This window comes from Octopus bimaculoides, chromosome 16 (genome assembly GCF_046866305.1).
Source record: "Octopus bimaculoides isolate indiv1 chromosome 16, ASM4686630v1, whole genome shotgun sequence".
Classification (NCBI taxonomy): Eukaryota; Metazoa; Mollusca; class Cephalopoda; order Octopoda; family Octopodidae; genus Octopus; species Octopus bimaculoides.
In genome coordinates this window covers 41,470,457-41,487,956 of record NC_142943.1, presented here as the reverse complement: position 1 = coordinate 41,487,956, position 17,500 = coordinate 41,470,457, and the positions used below count along the sequence as shown (strand labels likewise).

At 36.8% G+C, this 17,500-nt stretch overlaps 1 protein-coding gene across 1 annotated transcript in view; it reads left to right on the top strand.

Annotated features, from left to right (window-relative positions):
* Nucleotides 1-17,500, top strand: part of LOC106882585 (unconventional myosin-Ia) — a 358,922-nt gene that overhangs the window by 95,248 nt on the left and 246,174 nt on the right. Inside the window, exon 2 of the mRNA XM_052974157.2 lies at nucleotides 13,250-13,320. The gene's annotated coding sequence lies outside the window, so the exon portion shown is untranslated. The remainder of the gene's footprint in view (nucleotides 1-13,249; nucleotides 13,321-17,500) is intronic.

Genomic DNA, 17,500 nt, shown 5'->3' with positions numbered 1-17,500 from the left:
GCAATAAAACAGCATCCTGTCTTATATTCAGACATGGCATACTTAGGAGTGCATTACCCAACATGTCCTTCAATGTTGCTATTGTTTAGCACCAACTCAATCTGGACCCTGCTGACCAAAGATCAGAAATGTTTCATCCTCTCTTTCAATCAAACTTAATGTATTTATGGCTATATTGATACACACACACACATGCACGTATACATGCCTCTGTGTGTGTGTGTGTGTGTGTGTGTGTGTGTGTGTGTGTATGTGTGTGTAAAGCTAATAATTTGAAATTTGACTGGCATTTCTAGCAGATTTGATGACCACAATAAAATTACTATTAGACTTAGTTGTAAATTTGTAAAAGATATTGATGTTTAAAGAAGGCAATTATTGTAATTACTGCTTGACGAGACCTCATATACTGTGTCATCTATTTAAACTGAATGTTTCAAGAGGTAACACACACTAATAAATGTAGGTAACACAGACAGGTGAGATATAGTGACACTGATAGGTGTGATATGACAACTCACCTGTCAGTATCACCATATCACACAGACAGGTATGATATGGTGATACTGACAGGTGAGATGTGGTAACATAGACAGGTGAAATGTGGTGACACAGACAGGTGAGATGTGGTGATACAGACAAGTGAGATGTGATGCAGACAGGTGAGATATGGTGGCACAGACAGGTGAGATGTGGCAACAGAGACAGATAAGATGTGACAACACAGACAGGTGTGATGTGGTGACACAGACAGGTGAGATGTGGCGACACAGACAGGTAAGATGTGGTGACACAGACAGGTGAGATGTTGTAACACAGTCGGGTGAAATATGGGACACTGACAAGAGATAGAGACAATTATTGGTGAGGTACGGTGACACAGATGGGTGAGGTATAGTGATATTGAGAGAGATGATATATGATGACACAATCCAGTCTGATATATTGACACAGACAGGTGAGATGTGGTGAAGTAGACAAGCAAGTTGTGGTGACACAGACAGTTGGCAACTACAGGTGATATTTAAAGAACAGACGCAGGTGACACATATATTACGCTTCCTGTTTCATTCTGTTGTTTTTCTATTTTTAGTTTTACTTTCATGCTATCTTGTTAAAAATCTCACTGTTGAAATAGCATCTTTTTAAGAATGGTTGAAAGAGTAACACAGAAGTCTTTATGTTTTCAGATGTCATTGAGAAGAGTAGAGACTGTTCCCTATCCATTGACTTTTGATAGACTTTCTGAGACTGGAAAGACTGGTCTTGGTGGTGGGTGGTCGTTCTTAACAGCTGGATGGGGAGAGAATGGGGAAGCTTGGGTTGTTAAATACTCCTTTGAATAGGGCCTCATTCCTTGCAAGAGAACAAAGGACCTACAATCTTCTGAAGAGAAAGAAACATTGGATTATGCATGTAGCCTTGTCTTTAATATGTTATGTTTCAACACACACACACACACATATATATACATACTTACTTATATATAGGGAGAATTCACAAAAAAACAACAGATGAAGATAGGTGGTGTAGAAAACAAACAGATGTATTAGTATAACGGTCAAGAATTGAAAAAGTCTTTAATGTTTCGAGCCTACGCTCTTCCACAGAAAAGAACGCAGGAAGAAACAAGGAGAGAAAGAATGTGTGTAGCGGTTAGCGATCTATCATGGCTTACTTATATATATATATATATATATATATATATATATATCTCATCTCATTCCAGGGTGAAAAACTAGAGGTAGTCGATAGCTTCCGCTATCTGGGCGACCAAGTTAGTAGTGGGGGTGGGTGCGCTGAAAGTGTAGCTGCTAGAATAAGAATAGCCTGGGCAAAGTTTAGAGAGCTCTTACCCCTGCTGGCGACAAAGGGACTCTCACTCAGAGTAAAAGGCAGACTGTATGACGCATGCGTACGAACAACCATGCTACATGGCAGTGAAACATGGGCTGTAACTGCTGAGGACATACGTAAGCTCGCAAGGAATGAAGCCAGTATGCTCCGTTGGATGTGTAATGTCAATGTGAATACCCGTCAGAGTGTAAGTATCTTGAGAGAAAAGCTGAACATTAGAAGCATCAGTTGTGGCGTGCAAGAGAGACGATTGCGCTGGTATGGACATGTGGTGAGAATGGAGGAGGATAGCTGCGTGAAAAAGTGCCACACCCTAACAGTTGAGGGAACCCGTGGAAGAGGTAGGCCCAGGAAGACCTGGGCTGAGGTGGTGAGGCAAGACCTTCGTACATTGGGCCTCACCGAGGCGATGACTACGGACCGAGACCTTTGGAAATGGGCTGTGCGTGAGAAGACCCGGCAAGCCAAGTAAGATCGTTGCCAGTGCCCCTGGACTGGTTCTTGTGCGGTTGGCACATGAGATGCACCATTTTGAGCGTGGCCGTTGCCAGTACCGCCTGACTGGCTCCTGTAGGATTTTCGAGCGAGATCGTTGCCAGTGCCCCTGGACTGGCTTGTGCGGGTGGCACATAAAAGACACCATTTCGAGCGTGGCCGTTTTCGTGCGGGTGACACGTAAAAGCACCCACTACACTCTCTGAGTGGTTGGCGTTAGGAAGGGCATCCAGCTGTAGAAACTCTGCCAAATCAGACTGGAGCCTGGTGTTGCCATCCGGTTTCACCAGTCCTCAGTCAAATCGTCCAACCCATGCTAGCATGGAAAGCGGACGTTAAACGATGATGATATATATATATACACACACACACACACATACTCACTTATATATACATAGATACATATGTATATATATATATATATATATATATATACATACACACACACACACACACACTCACGCAAACACAAATCTAATGCTAGTTACCCATTACACACACATATTCATATATGAACATTATCTTATGCACTTGCATGCATGCTTCCGCACACTCATGCACTTAAAAGAAGAAAAACAAAACAAAAACAATAACCAAAAATAGTGTCTTTTTATGAAATGTCAGAATCAGTTTTCATGTTTTAGATTTTGGTGACGCTTTATTTTTGAGTTGAGATCTTATCGAACATTTCAAGTTAAGGATTTCAACTGCCAAACCAGTTCCTTTTCCATCGTTTTTATGTTGGTACATTCTCTTAGACTACGAACCACAGATAAACCTGTACAAGACAACAGCGTAAAAAAAGATTCTATAAATTCACTTCTGCTAATCCACCCCGTCACCTCTACATCCCTTTGAGTTTTTTTTTTTTTTTTGGTGATTTTTTTTCCTCCTTTTTCTTTGTTTTTCTTCTTGATATGTTTGCAACAGAAAGGAATTACAAGACCAAAATTCCGAAATCTTTGCAGAAAATCCCAGGATTAACTACAGCTTTCTCTTAGTTTAGACATTGCATATGGTCTGGGGTTGGTTTTTTCCTCCTTTTTTACTTTTGCTGTGTGTGTGTGTGTGTGTGTGTGAGTGTGTGTGAGAGAGAGAGAGAGAGAGAGAGAGAGAGAGACTGACTGACTTTACCTTCTCCTCTCCAGATTTTCAGGATTTCAAAAAATTAAAATTTTGCCATAATTTCTGACTTCGACTCAGTCAATGCAATATAAGATTTACTAATCAAGTTACCATTTCTTTGTTTTTATTTTAGTCTTTGTTTCTTTTACCTTTCCATCATCTGACATTGTTACTTGCTGACTCCCAGAAGTTTCCCTACATTCTTGGCAATGTTTGATGATTTGCACTTGATATTAAAATAAATATTTATTATCTGATTAAAATTAAATTTCTTTTTATTTGTTCTAAATGTCAGTTTACACTTCAAGTTATTGTGAAAATCCTTTAGCGCATTGGACAAAGTTCTTCCGATTCTTTATGTTTTGGGTTTAAATTCCACTGACGTCAACTGTACCTTTCAAAATCTTCTATAATTTAGGACAAAATTCTTCTGATACTTTATGTCCTGGATTCAAATTCCACTGAGGTCAACTGTGCCTTTTATCTCTTCATTGCTCATCCAAACATTGCTCAGAGACTTCATGATAAACTTGTTTTCCTTTCACGAACAGAGATACCTCTAGTGTGTGTGTGTGTGTGTGTGTGTGGAGCAGTCATACCAAAGTTGTTTCCTTCAACATTCAAAAAAATTACAATCTTTGTGCATATCAAGGAAACAATACTGCCTCTTCTTATTCTAAAAAGGAACAATTCACCATTGGAACATACATCTTCCAAAGACTGTCTTTTTTCACAGATAGAAAATACTTCCAACAATAACTAAACCTTCAAATCGGAGTAGTGAGGACATTTTGGTAATGTAATTCTAAAGGTATAGAAAGATAATATAAACATAGTTGGGACATTTTTTTTTATCATGGATCTGCTTAATCTGAGGCGATCTATAACTAAACAACAACATCAATTTATAGAATAGACATGGTTCAGGATCCACGGTTTTGATTTCTAATCCAGTCAAGTATGACCGGTGTAATATAGGTGGTGGGCCAGTTACTAGGATTAGCCAAGAGAACTTGAGTTTATCTTACCTGTGGTAAACTTATGTCCTTTTTAGTGAGTTAATATGATTTTTCTTTTTCCTATAGAACCCAGCTGAGCCACTACCCTTTCAGTTAAGCATTAGCTTCATAAACTTATTACCAGCCCTGGATCTAACCACCTATCTTTTGTGTAAACCACTAACTGCTTGAGTGGATAACCCTTTCTATGAACTTATCACCAGCCCCTTCAACTAAACCCCAGCCCTTTTGTGCTAATCACCTGATGCTTAAACACCCGACTCTTGTGCTAATCACCTGCTACCTGAGCTAACCACTGGCCCTAACAGCTAAGTATTGACCCTTAAAAAAAGCTTTCTCCTTAGGGATTTCTAGACCTTCAATTACTCCTGTTTCTGTGTTGTATTCATCATGTTATGGCACCAACAGATAAGAAGACATGCATCACCTGAGTCTGATCCTTGAGCAAGTTGCTGGCCCCCAACAGCTAAGTACTGACTCTTAAAAGCCATTTTACCTTAGTGATTTAAAGGCACACAATTACTACACCTGTCTTTGTATTGCATTTGACAAGGTGATAGCTGAGGAGAGTTACATCACCTGAGTCTGACATGCACATGTCAAAATGTCCTTTATCACTCTAACAGACAATTTTAATGTTTATCATTGATGAAGGGGTGGGGGGGGAAAGCAGTATGATGGTGGTCGTCGTTGTCATGTGTGGGTGGGGATGGTATGGTGGTGGTGATGACGGTGTGTGGGTGGTTACATAGATATGGAGTGCAGTGGCGGGAGGGGTTGGTTGGGGGTGGGGGGACTAAATGTCTTTTGTTAATTCTGTCAACGACACCAATATTACTTTAGTGCCAAAGGATAAAATCAATATTCAATTTCCTCTCAGACTTCTACAAAGAATTCTTTGCTACATGGAAGCACCAATTTCCATCTTATTTACGTAACACACCCACACACACACACACGCACGCCTACATACTACACATTTACATATGCAACAGCCAGCTGTTTACCACTATCTAAATGCTGCACACAAAAATGCAAACACATACACACCACTCTCAAACATTAACCATATGTCTATGTCCACCATGGTATCCAATTAACAATGCCACTAACAAAACAATACAAAATTGGATACAAATGGCTCTCTTTAATTTCTGTTGTTATTCTTGTTGTTTTTACTGAAACTGTTGTTGTTGCTGTTCATGCCAAATTATTCTTATAATTTCTTTATATTTTATGCAAGAATGTTCACTTTCTTCAAAATAGAATTTAAAATATTTATTGCTATTATCAGATCTCTATAAATATAATTAGCATTTCTCTGTTTTTACTATTCCATCTCTATAAATATAATTTAGAGTTTCCATATTAGAGTTATCAGATCTCTCTAAATATAATTTAGTGTTTCCATACTGTTATCATGTCAATGAATATAGTTTAGTGTTTCTATATTGTTATTTCACCTTCATAAATACAATTTAGTGTTTCTCAATTACTATTGTCAGATCTCTATAAATATAATTTAGTATTTATTGTTACTATCAGGTCTCTACAAATATATTTCTCAACAATTTATTATTGAGGTGGTCAGCTAGCAGAAGTGTTACGCTGCCAGCCAAGATGCTTTGCCGCAATTCTTCTGGCTTCATATTCCAACTTCAAATTCTGCCAAACTCAGTTTTGCCTTTCATTCTTTCGAGGTTGATAAAATAAGGACCAGTTAAGCACTAGGGTTGATATAATTGACTAGGCCCCTTTGCCCCAAATTTCAGCTGGCGCACAGAACAAAATGTGTGGCGGCATTTCCTCTGGCTTTGGGCTCTAAGTTCAAATTCCACCAAGGCTGACTTTTTACCTTTCATCCCCACAGAATCCTCCTCCTCCTCCTCCTCTAAACTGCTCACACCTATTTTATCCTTTCCTTCAACTTATTCGTTGTTGTCTTTTTGTTTCTGTTGTTGTCTTTTGAGATCCAGTCTCTTATGCTTATCAATCACCTTTGGATGTGTCCTACACTATTCGCGTTCAATGATTCTTAGGAATTTGGCAATAATGTCATTTAGTTTTCTTCTTTCTTGGATCTATTTTGGTTGTTTTTATGTTCCAATCCTTCCATGTTATTCCAAACAAACTGTGATTCTGAATATATTGACCTGCTCCCAACATGTTAGGGGCCAGGGGTTTTGTCTTGCTCATTTTTAATTCTTCTGCCATTCCTGTATTAAGTTGTTCCAACATAATTTGAAGTTTGATGAGGTATCCTCACAGGATAACTATAATGCCTGCTGTTCTTAAATAGGTGAGAAATCTGTAGTCAATTTCCATTCCTGTTTCATTTTCTTCTCTGATCAATTTTTGAAATAACCCCTTCTCTGGAAGTTGGGAATAGTTTAACAGAAAGTGAATCTCCTTGTCTTACACCTGTCTTTGGAGTATAAATTTGCTAATCTTCGTGTAGTCTGACAAATGATGCAACAGGCTAGATTTGTGTTCGACATACATGGATGTATGTTGTTATACTTCCTATTTTGTTGGGTGTATATAACACATGGTGTAGATGTTTGTTATACATACATTGATGTATGTTACTTTTACACCCTGCTTAGTTGTGTCTACAGATATATTTTGTGTATATATAACATGGTGTATTATAGATGTGTATTATACATACATTGATGTATGTTATAGCTACAGTTTTATTGGTTGTATATGAATATATATATATATATATATATATATATATATATATATATATATATATATAACCATGATAGTGTAGGTGTGTATTATACATATATTGATGTATGTTGTAGCGACAGTTTTACTGGGTGTGTGTGTGTATGTGTATATATATATATATATATATATATATATATATATATATATATATATATATCATCTCTCTAAAGGCAGTGCTCCAGCATGGCTGCTGTCAACTGACTGAAACAAGTAAAAGAATAAAAGAATGACATGATGATGTAGATGTGCATTATACATACATTAATATATTTTGTTTTGGGTAGTTTTACTTTTTATTTTTACTCATATATTTAAAGAATATTACAAAGTTTGACATTTATGATGGTGGTCGTGGTGGCGGCGGTAATGGTGTGTTGGCAGTGGTCGTATGTGTGTGTGTGTGTGTGTGTATGCAATGCTGTGTGGTGGTGTTGGTGGTGGTCTGAGTGTGGTTTTTACCACTGACCAGACAACATCCGTTCTTCACTCTATTAGAACAACATTGTCATAAAATAATAGCACTAGATAAACTGTGTATGGTACCATACCACTGTAAGGTTGGTTCCAGCTCTCTAAAGATTTGTAATTATGCCGGTGGTTGAAATGATGACAGCACTGGTGGTGGTAGGTGGTAGTGGTCGTGGCAGTAGTAGTGGCAGTTATGGCTATAGTTGAGCCATCAATGACAATGAGATGAACGACTTTTATCAATCAATTGTTGAGTCCTACTGCTTTCTGGACAGATGTGTGTCTATATATGTGCATATATGACTATTTATGAATGTATGTGCTTGTATGTATGTATTAATGTTTATGCATATGTGTTTAGTATCTATATATGTATGTATATAACAATTCATGAACAATGTGAATAGGATATTATCCTTATATTGCAGAAACATTTGTCAGCAGTCAGCCATGAGACTTGAACTCGCATCTCTGTGATTATAAACATGGTTTATAAGTTCAAAAGTTGCAGAAGAATTTGTGAGTGAGCAGTTTAGCTTAATGGTAAAGCACTTGACTGGTAATCACAGAAATACGAATTTGAGTCAAAGAGCATAGGCTTGAAACATCAAAGGCTTTTCCATTCTTCTTAAGCTTTAAACTAATACACTTGCTTGTTGTTCCTTCATTTATCTTCAGTTTTTTGTTTTCTGTAAATTTGAATGATATACATGTCTGTATGTGTGTATCTATGTGTGTGGTTTTCTTCATCTTCCTCTTGCTCTCTCTCTCTCTCTCTCTCTCTCTCTCTCTTTGTACTTCATCATCATATATATATATATATATATATATTGATATTTTTAATTTTTTGCAAATCAATTTGGTTTATTTTTGTGTTATTTCATGTTAGAAATGTTTAATGTTTATAGCCAATGCCAGTGTTGCATAACCGGCCCATTTAAAAATGCCCTTTAATTGTCGGGCAATATGCTGTGCTAGAGAAGACCTGTTGAGTCAAGTGAAATTTTTGTTGTGGCCAATGCCAGTGCCACCTACGGACTGACACTCACGCTGGCAGCACATAAAAAAGCAGCATTCAAGTGTGGCTAATGCCAGTGCCGGTGGCACATAACAAGCGCCATTTGAGCATGGTCAATACCAGGGCTGACTGACTGGCTCCTGTGCCAGTGATATGTAAAAAGCACTCACTACACTCTTGTGTTGACATTAGGAAGGACATCCAACTGTAGAAACTTTGCCAAACAGATTGGAGTCTGGTGCAGCCTCCTGGCTTGCCAGCCCTCAGTCAAACTGTCCAACCCATGCCAGCATGGAAAGCGGACGTTAAATGATGACGATGATGATGATGATGATGATATATAGCGGTGGCTTGTGTGTATGTATGTATGTATGTATATATATATATATGTGTGTGTATGTATATATATATATATATATATATATATATATATATATATATATATACATACATGCATACTCATATACACACACACACATCAAGGACATGACAGCTCTTTAGCAATGAGGACACAAATGATAAAAGCCCTCAGTACAGACACATGGTTCTAGGTTCAGTCCAACTGCATGACACCTTGAGCAAGTGTTTTTACTATAGCCCTAGGCAGACCAATCCTTGTGAATGGTTTTTGTAGACAAAAACTCAAACAAGTCCATTGTGTGTGTGTGTGTATGCGCATGGAGTATGTATACATACAATGAGGTAGTGTGGTGTTTTGAGTTATCATGCGATATGCTGTGATATGGTGCCGTGGTGTGTATTATCTAATGTGCATGTTGCAGTGCGATATGTATTATAAATAATAATGATTATAGGTCCAACACTGACTGTCTGGAACCTCTTATAATCTGCACTAAATTCCCATGCTGCGAGACGAGTTTCAACGTTTTACGAACAGTAACACACTAATGAACTTGTTTCATTTATACTCTTGTACATGTACCTGTATTTCATTTGATTATTTAAGTAAATTTAATACATGTTTAATTTAAGGTAGCAAGATGGCAGAATCGTTAGCATGAATCGTTAGCAGAATCGTTAGCAGAATCGTTAGCAGAATCGTTAGCAGAATCGTTAGCATGAATCGTTAGCATGAATCGTTAGCATGAATCGTTAGCAAAATCGTTAGCAGAATCGTTAGCAGAATCGTTAGCAGAATCGTTAGCATGAATCGTTAGCATGAATCGTTAGCATGAATCGTTAGCATGAATCGTTAGCAGAATCGTTAGCAGAATCGTTAGCAGAATCGTTAGCATGAATCGTTAGCAGAATCGTTAGCAGAATCGTTAGCAGAATCGTTAGCAGAATCGTTAGCAGAATCGTTAGCAGAATCGTTAGCAGAATCGTTAGCAGAATCGTTAGCATGAATCGTTAGCATGAATCGTTAGCAGAATCGTTAGCAGAATCGTTAGCATGAATCGTTAGCAGAATCGTTAGCATGAATCGTTAGCATGAATCGTTAGCAGAATCGTTAGCATGAATCGTTAGCAGAATCTTTAGCATGGATCGTTAGCATGAATCGTTAGTAGAATCGTCAGCGTGTCAGGCAAAATGCTTAGTGGTGTTATCAGTATTTCATTCTGCTTTATATTCTGAGTTCAAATTCCGCTGAGGTTCACTTTGTCTTTCATTCTTTCAGGGTCAATAAAATAAGTACCAGTTGAATACTAGGGTCGATGTAATTGGCTTAGTCCCTCTCTCGAAATACCTGACTATGTTCCACAATTTGAAACCAATGTTTGTTTACTTTAGTGGTGACCATCCTTGGTTCAGAAAAATCATAAGGTACAGATGTGGCTGTATGGTAAGAAGTTTACCTCCCAACCACATGGTTGATATATACATACTTATATATATATATATGTATGTATATATATATATATATATATGTATATATATATATATATATATATATACACACACACACACACACACACACACACACACACACACACACACACACACACACACACACACACACACACACACACACACACACACACACACACACACACACACACACACACACATATATATATTTATTACAGACTTCTTTCAGTTTCCATCTACCAAATCTACTCATATGTCATTGGTACCTTGGGCAAGTGTCTTCTACTATAGTTTTGGGTTGACCAATGCTTAGTGAATAGATTTGGTAGATGGAAACCGAAAGAAGCCTGTCCGGACCTTAAGTCACTCTGTTACTTCTAAATATTAATAAAAAAATATATATATATAAATATACACATATATATGTATTTGTGTGTTTGTGTTTGTCTGTCTCCTACCCACTTCTAACAAGTGTTGGTGTGTTTACATCCCTGTAACTTAGCGGCTTGGCAAAAGAGAACAATAGAATAAGTACCTAGCTTTAAAAACGATAAGTACTGGGTCGATTCATTTAACTGAAAGTTCTTCAAGGCAGTGCCCCAGCATGACCACAGTCTAATAACTGAAACAAGTAAAAGATAAAAAGTAAAAGAATCCCAAAAAATCTTTGGAACCAAAAGTTACAGAACATTTATGCTGTACCTATATAGCGTTTTTGCAATGTGTAAAGTATGTTGTGAGATGGTGTGGTGTGAATGTAGTGTGTTGTGATGTAGTGTGTATGGTGGGGCAGGTGTAGTGTATGTTGTGAGGGAGTCTACTTATATTGTGGTGTAGGTTGAGTTGTGAGGCATTACATTTCTGTTGTGATGTAGTGTGCGTTGTGATGTATGGGTGCCTACAGTATGTTGTGATGTTATGTTTACTTTCAGTTCTGATTTAATTGTGTTGCGTATATTTCAATTTCTGTTGAATTATCTTACGTTTAATTCTGCCTACAATCACATATGTGATTATAATTAATCACATAATTAATTCATATGTGAATGGCAAGATATGTTGTGTTCATTGTATTTATTTGCTCGTTAATTCTTCCTTTGTGTTGGTTCATTTTGCTTTATTTTAACAGATAATAAACTTGATAGAACAGTTTGGGATAGGTTAAATGTATCAGTCAGTTTCTCTCTCTCTCTCTCTCTCTCTCCCTTCCCACACTTCATCCTCCCCTCCTTTTTACTACTACTCTCTCCATCTACCCCCTCCTCAAATCCCTCCTCCCTCTTCCCCATCTCTCAGGCAGACAGACATGAATTGGCATACACATATGCATGCTTGTACACACTCACACACACATACACATTCATGCACACACACACACACACGCACCACTGTGCACACATCCCTACATACAAATATGCTTACATACACATAGGGATTACATATGCTACATGCATACACATACACTTGTGCACATACACACAAGTATACATACCTATACATATACATACCAGTACCTACACAAATACACCCACATACAGAAGCACAATGATACCTGCATGCACACACACACACACACACACACACACACACACTGACATACAAAGACACAGGTACCTGTTCCACCATACATACATACACAGACACACTCGCATACCAACACCCACACACACCCCACACACAAATACACACACATGCACACAGAAGGACTCACACAAGCACACACAGAAACACACTAATATCTGCATGCATACACTCGCATAAGACATAGACGCCTTTACCACACACACACACACACACACACACACACACACACACACACACACACACACACACACACACACACACACTGGTCCCACAGTGTAGTCATCACTCAATCCTGTCTTGTGTAGCTGCTGAGTCTCTGAAAATCCCTCTAATCCAGCAGAAGTACTTCAAGATAAGTCCCTCGTTGTGTTAATCCTGCTGCCAAAATCTTTGTACAAACAAACACTTTACTGTCATACGTGCTAGAATTATCAGTCTGATGTTATAATCTCCTTAACAACATTCCACCAAATGGACAGAAAATGGTTCACCGTAGAAACATGGTAAATTTTCATCAAATTCAATACATTATTAGAGAAGTAACATTATCAAATACTTGGTCTTTAGATTCTTGGGACCTTCCTGATGGTAACAATTCATTAACTGAGGCTTAGTGTCTAAGATAGATTACTGAATGCATGATTGTATTTTTGGACTTAGCTTTTTCTGTCCTTAAGCAAGTTACTTAACTCAACTCAACATCTACTGGCAAAAGCAATAAGAGTTCCTTGCTTCATGGTTGAGTGATCAGCAGCAGGTAAGAACATTATCCAGCTGTGAAAATAACTTCCTCTACATAAGAACTATGTCAGCCATATAAACATAGAAAAAAAATGGATGTGAAACAAGAAAAAAATAAATGAAAATTCTCAAGAAGCTTGTTATAACGATAGGTAGTAAGGTCTCAGAGAGGTCGACTGACTTAAAGTAGGGATGCTTTTTTGTCTAAAGATCACCCCTGTCTTTCACACTATCTGTAAACTTTCGGTTGGTTAACCATTTTATTTTGTGGTGCTGCTTTTTTACCATCTTTTTGTTTTTGCAATTTCTCTGTCTTCCGAAAGTTTCCAGCATTGCCACATCTGATTCTCTTCATTTTCTGTTTTTTATCCAGGTGGATGACTAAAAAAAATCTTTGTTTATATTTGAAAAGGAATTTATTTCTCTACCAGTTCTTCAACAACCGTGAGTAAGCCATGTTGTTTTTATTTTTTAAATTTTTTATGTATTTCTTCCTAAAACAAGCATTAATATTCAAATCCCAGTTCTCATTTTCTTTTCAGCATTCTTCCCGGAGTCCATTCTATTATAGGGACACCTCCTCCCCCTTTTTTCTGCCAGTTTGTACCACTTCACCATAATTTCAAAGAAATCAGTAAGATGATTCTCCTTGTTTCCAAAAGATGCTTTATTTAATTCGTCTGGTGTTATCTTAGATCATTAGTGTGTCAATAACACACTTTTGTTCAAACACTAGTTATATTAATTCAAAAAATGTGTGTATGTGTGTGTGTGTATCAATTGTTGATCAGATTCTATATCCCCTTAACTTTGCCACTCTTTTGTTTGTCTATCAATTTCTCCATCTAGCTCCTCCTCTCTCTATATTATACTCTTTCTCTTTTCTCTCTCCTCCTCTCTCTATATTATATTCTTTCTCTTTTCTCTCTCCTCCTCCCTGTGCTTCCCTTGTCTTACTGTTTGTTTGTCCCTCCCCCTCTCTCTCTCTCTCTCTCTCTCTCTCTCTCCCCAACACAAACTAAATCTATAACCACATCAATACTTCAGCTGATGAGACTGCTCTTTTAGTCATCCTGTTCAATATCACAGCTCACTCCTCCCTCTCACCTCCTCCTCCCTCTCAAAAAAACCTCTCCCTTCTCTCTCAACCCACTCTCTATAAACTGCTGTTCTCTCTAAACCCCATCCCACCCCTCTGGTACATTCAATGATGTCACAACTTTTTAATTAGAAATTTCTTCAGCCAATTAATTTCATCAATAGAAATGACATGTTTGACCCAGAAAGGATGAAAAACAAAGTTGACCTTGGCAGGATTTGATCTCAGATCTCAAAAGAGTCTCAACAAACACCACAAATTAATTGGATGCTTTAATGACCTAACCAATTTTCCACCAATTCAGTCGATAAAAATGTACCAATCCATGGTGGAACTTTAATAATATCAGGCCAGATGTTTTGTGATATTAGTTCTGACTATTTGCGTTTGGAGTCAAATTCCACCTTGGGTGTCTAAAAAGTGCCTTCATTTATTCACAGGCTTACAGTCCTGCTCCATAGCACCTTGAGCAAGTGTTTTCTACTATAGCCTCAGGCCACCCAAAGCCTTGTGAGTGGATGTGATAGATGGAAATTGAAAGAAACCCATTGTATATAATTGTGAATGAAAAAATATATATATATAATCATCGTCATCGTTTAACACTCGCCTTCCATGCTGGCATATATATATATATATATATATATATATATATATATATATCATCAGTAGTTCATATATTATTTTCTACTCTAGGGGCAAGGCCTGAAATTTTGAGGGAGAGGGCAAGGCCTGAAATTTTGGGGGAGAGGGCAAGTAGATTAAATTGACCTCAGTACGCAACTGGTACTTAATTTATCAACCCCCAAGAGAATGAAACACAAAGTCAACCTCGGTGGAATTTGAACTCAGAATGTGAAGACAGACAAAATACCACCAGTAGTTCATATATTACTGCTCTAATGGTTTAGCATGTGCTTCTTTTTGGTATATATCTTTTAGGAAGTCAAAATCTATCACCAGCCATAGCATTTAACTTCTTAGAATAAATATATATGCACATATGTATGTATGTGTATTTTTGTGTTTGTGTCTGTATTCCCACCACTTGACAACCTGTGCTGGTTTTTTTACATCCCTGTAACTTAATGATTCAGAAAAAAAGAAACTGATAGAATGAGTGCCAAACTTCAAAAAACAAACAATAGATTCTGGGTTTGATGTGTGCAAATAAAACCATTGAAAGCAATGCCCAAGCATGGCTGCAATTAAGTGACTGAAAGAAGCAAGAGAAATGATGAAAGATAATAAATTATGTATAACCAATATAGGGCTCACTGGATGAGTAGAAACGTCCTTATGAAAATATATTTGGAAGTTAAAAAATAACCGTACAAATGTCAAAACCATATGAGAAATTGGACAGTGTGCAAAAACTGTAAACGAAATATTAATCAAATCTATTCATGGATCTCTGAGAAACAGGATCTTTACTCCATAATGGAAATATACACAACAGAAACTAAATTAAATTTCATTTTGTAGGAAAGAACTCATTACAAACCTGTCATCGTTAGTAATGTATTATTAATTATATGTCAATATCCTACAGTTATTTCGTCTATCCCTTATCACTATCCAATATACATGCCAATATTTTTTCTAATTAATTTTTTACTTTTGTCAGTTTAATGTTTTACAATTATTTGTTTGTTCAGAATATGGTAACATTCTAAAGATTTTTCTATATTTTCCTTCTCAAGTGCAAGTGTGGATGTGTTGTAAGAACTTTTTCTTTCTGACCACATGGTTCTGGGTTCAGCCCTATGGCATGGTAACTTGGGCAAGTGTCTTCTACTATAACCCTGGGCCACCCAAAGCCTTATGGGTGGATTTGGTAGACAGAAACTGAAAGAAGCCTATCATGTATGTGTGTGTGTGTGTTTGTGTTTGTCCTCAACCATCACTTGACAACTGGTGTTGGTTTGTTTGCATTCCTCTAACTTAGTGGTTTGGCAAAAATGACTGATAGAATAAGTGCCAGACTTTAAAAAGAATAACCACAGGGTTCTCTTTGTTCCTCTAAACCCTTCAAGTCAATGTCCCAGCTGTATTCCAATGACTGAAGCAAGGGAAAGATAAGAGGCATATCCCTCAGTTTTAGCTCCTATATAAATCCTTTATTCTTCTATTATCATTCTTCTAAATCCCGTTTTATTCTTTCATTTCTCTTTTATTCTATCTTTCCTTGGCTTCTGTTTTTCTCTCTCACTTTCTCAATTTCCCATTTCTTTATGGTTTCACATTCCTTAACGATATTTTGTACCCAATTACCTTAACAGTAATCCTATAAGACCCTAACCACCACCCCATACAAATTATGAGTTTATTATCAAGTATTTTGTACTATTTCCACAGTATATATACAAGCTCTGTGTGTGTATGCGTTTGATGTGCTTTGAATCCATATAACATCATACATATAGATGTGTATATACATACATGTATGTATCTATCTATTCATCTATCTATCTATTTTTGCCTGCATATATATATATATATATGTGTGTATATATATATAAATCTAAATATGTGAAGTATTATTACTGTTATAAACGGTAATAATGAAGTGGCTAGCAAGACTTCTACCTGTACAGGTACAATATAAAATAATTGAAGAAAAGAAGGGTAAAAATACCGCTAACTAAAACTCGAGCGACAGCTTCAAAAACCACCAATCTTACAATAAATATACACACAAGCAATGCAATGAACATTTTATATATATATAACATTTTATATATGTATAACTTATATATAATAAGTATGTTCATGGTTAACCCTATACTTCGAGGAAAATGCAAGAAAGAAAACTTACTAATATACATATACAAACACACACTAATATAATATACATAAATACACAGATGCACAAAAAAGCACACACGCATACTCATGATCACAGTCACATGACTTGCATACAAAAAGCCATAAAGTCACGCATTGATAAACGCATTTACAACTCACACACATGTACACATAGATAAACAGATACATGAACACATTTGTACACCCACAGATGTTAAATGATGATGACAATGTATATATGAGTGTATATATACACACACACACATGTGTGTATATATAGTGTATACCATCTCCCAACCTCACTTCCACTATTCTGCTACTTGCATCATGCATTCACTTCAATATCCTAGAAGCTATATCCAGTCTTGGCCAGGTTTATTATTAATACCCAAATGCATATAATCACGAGAATTTGCAATATTTTGGATAAAATACTGTTAAAAAGATGCCAACAATGTTCCGTGATTCTGGGAATATTGATTCTCCCGGAATTGTTGAACTTCATAAAAATGCATAAAACAACAAAAAGATCTGAAAATAAACATTTAATTTCTTTTTTATTTTCTGAATAAATAGGGTTGTTTTTCTTTTCCTAAAATACTGTATTGATTTACATAATTATTCTAACGATATATTTTTCAAATGAGGAAACTTTTTCATTGCCTATCGCTGTCATTGTAGGCATACAGTGTTGTTAGTTTTTTCGGTGTGGAGCGA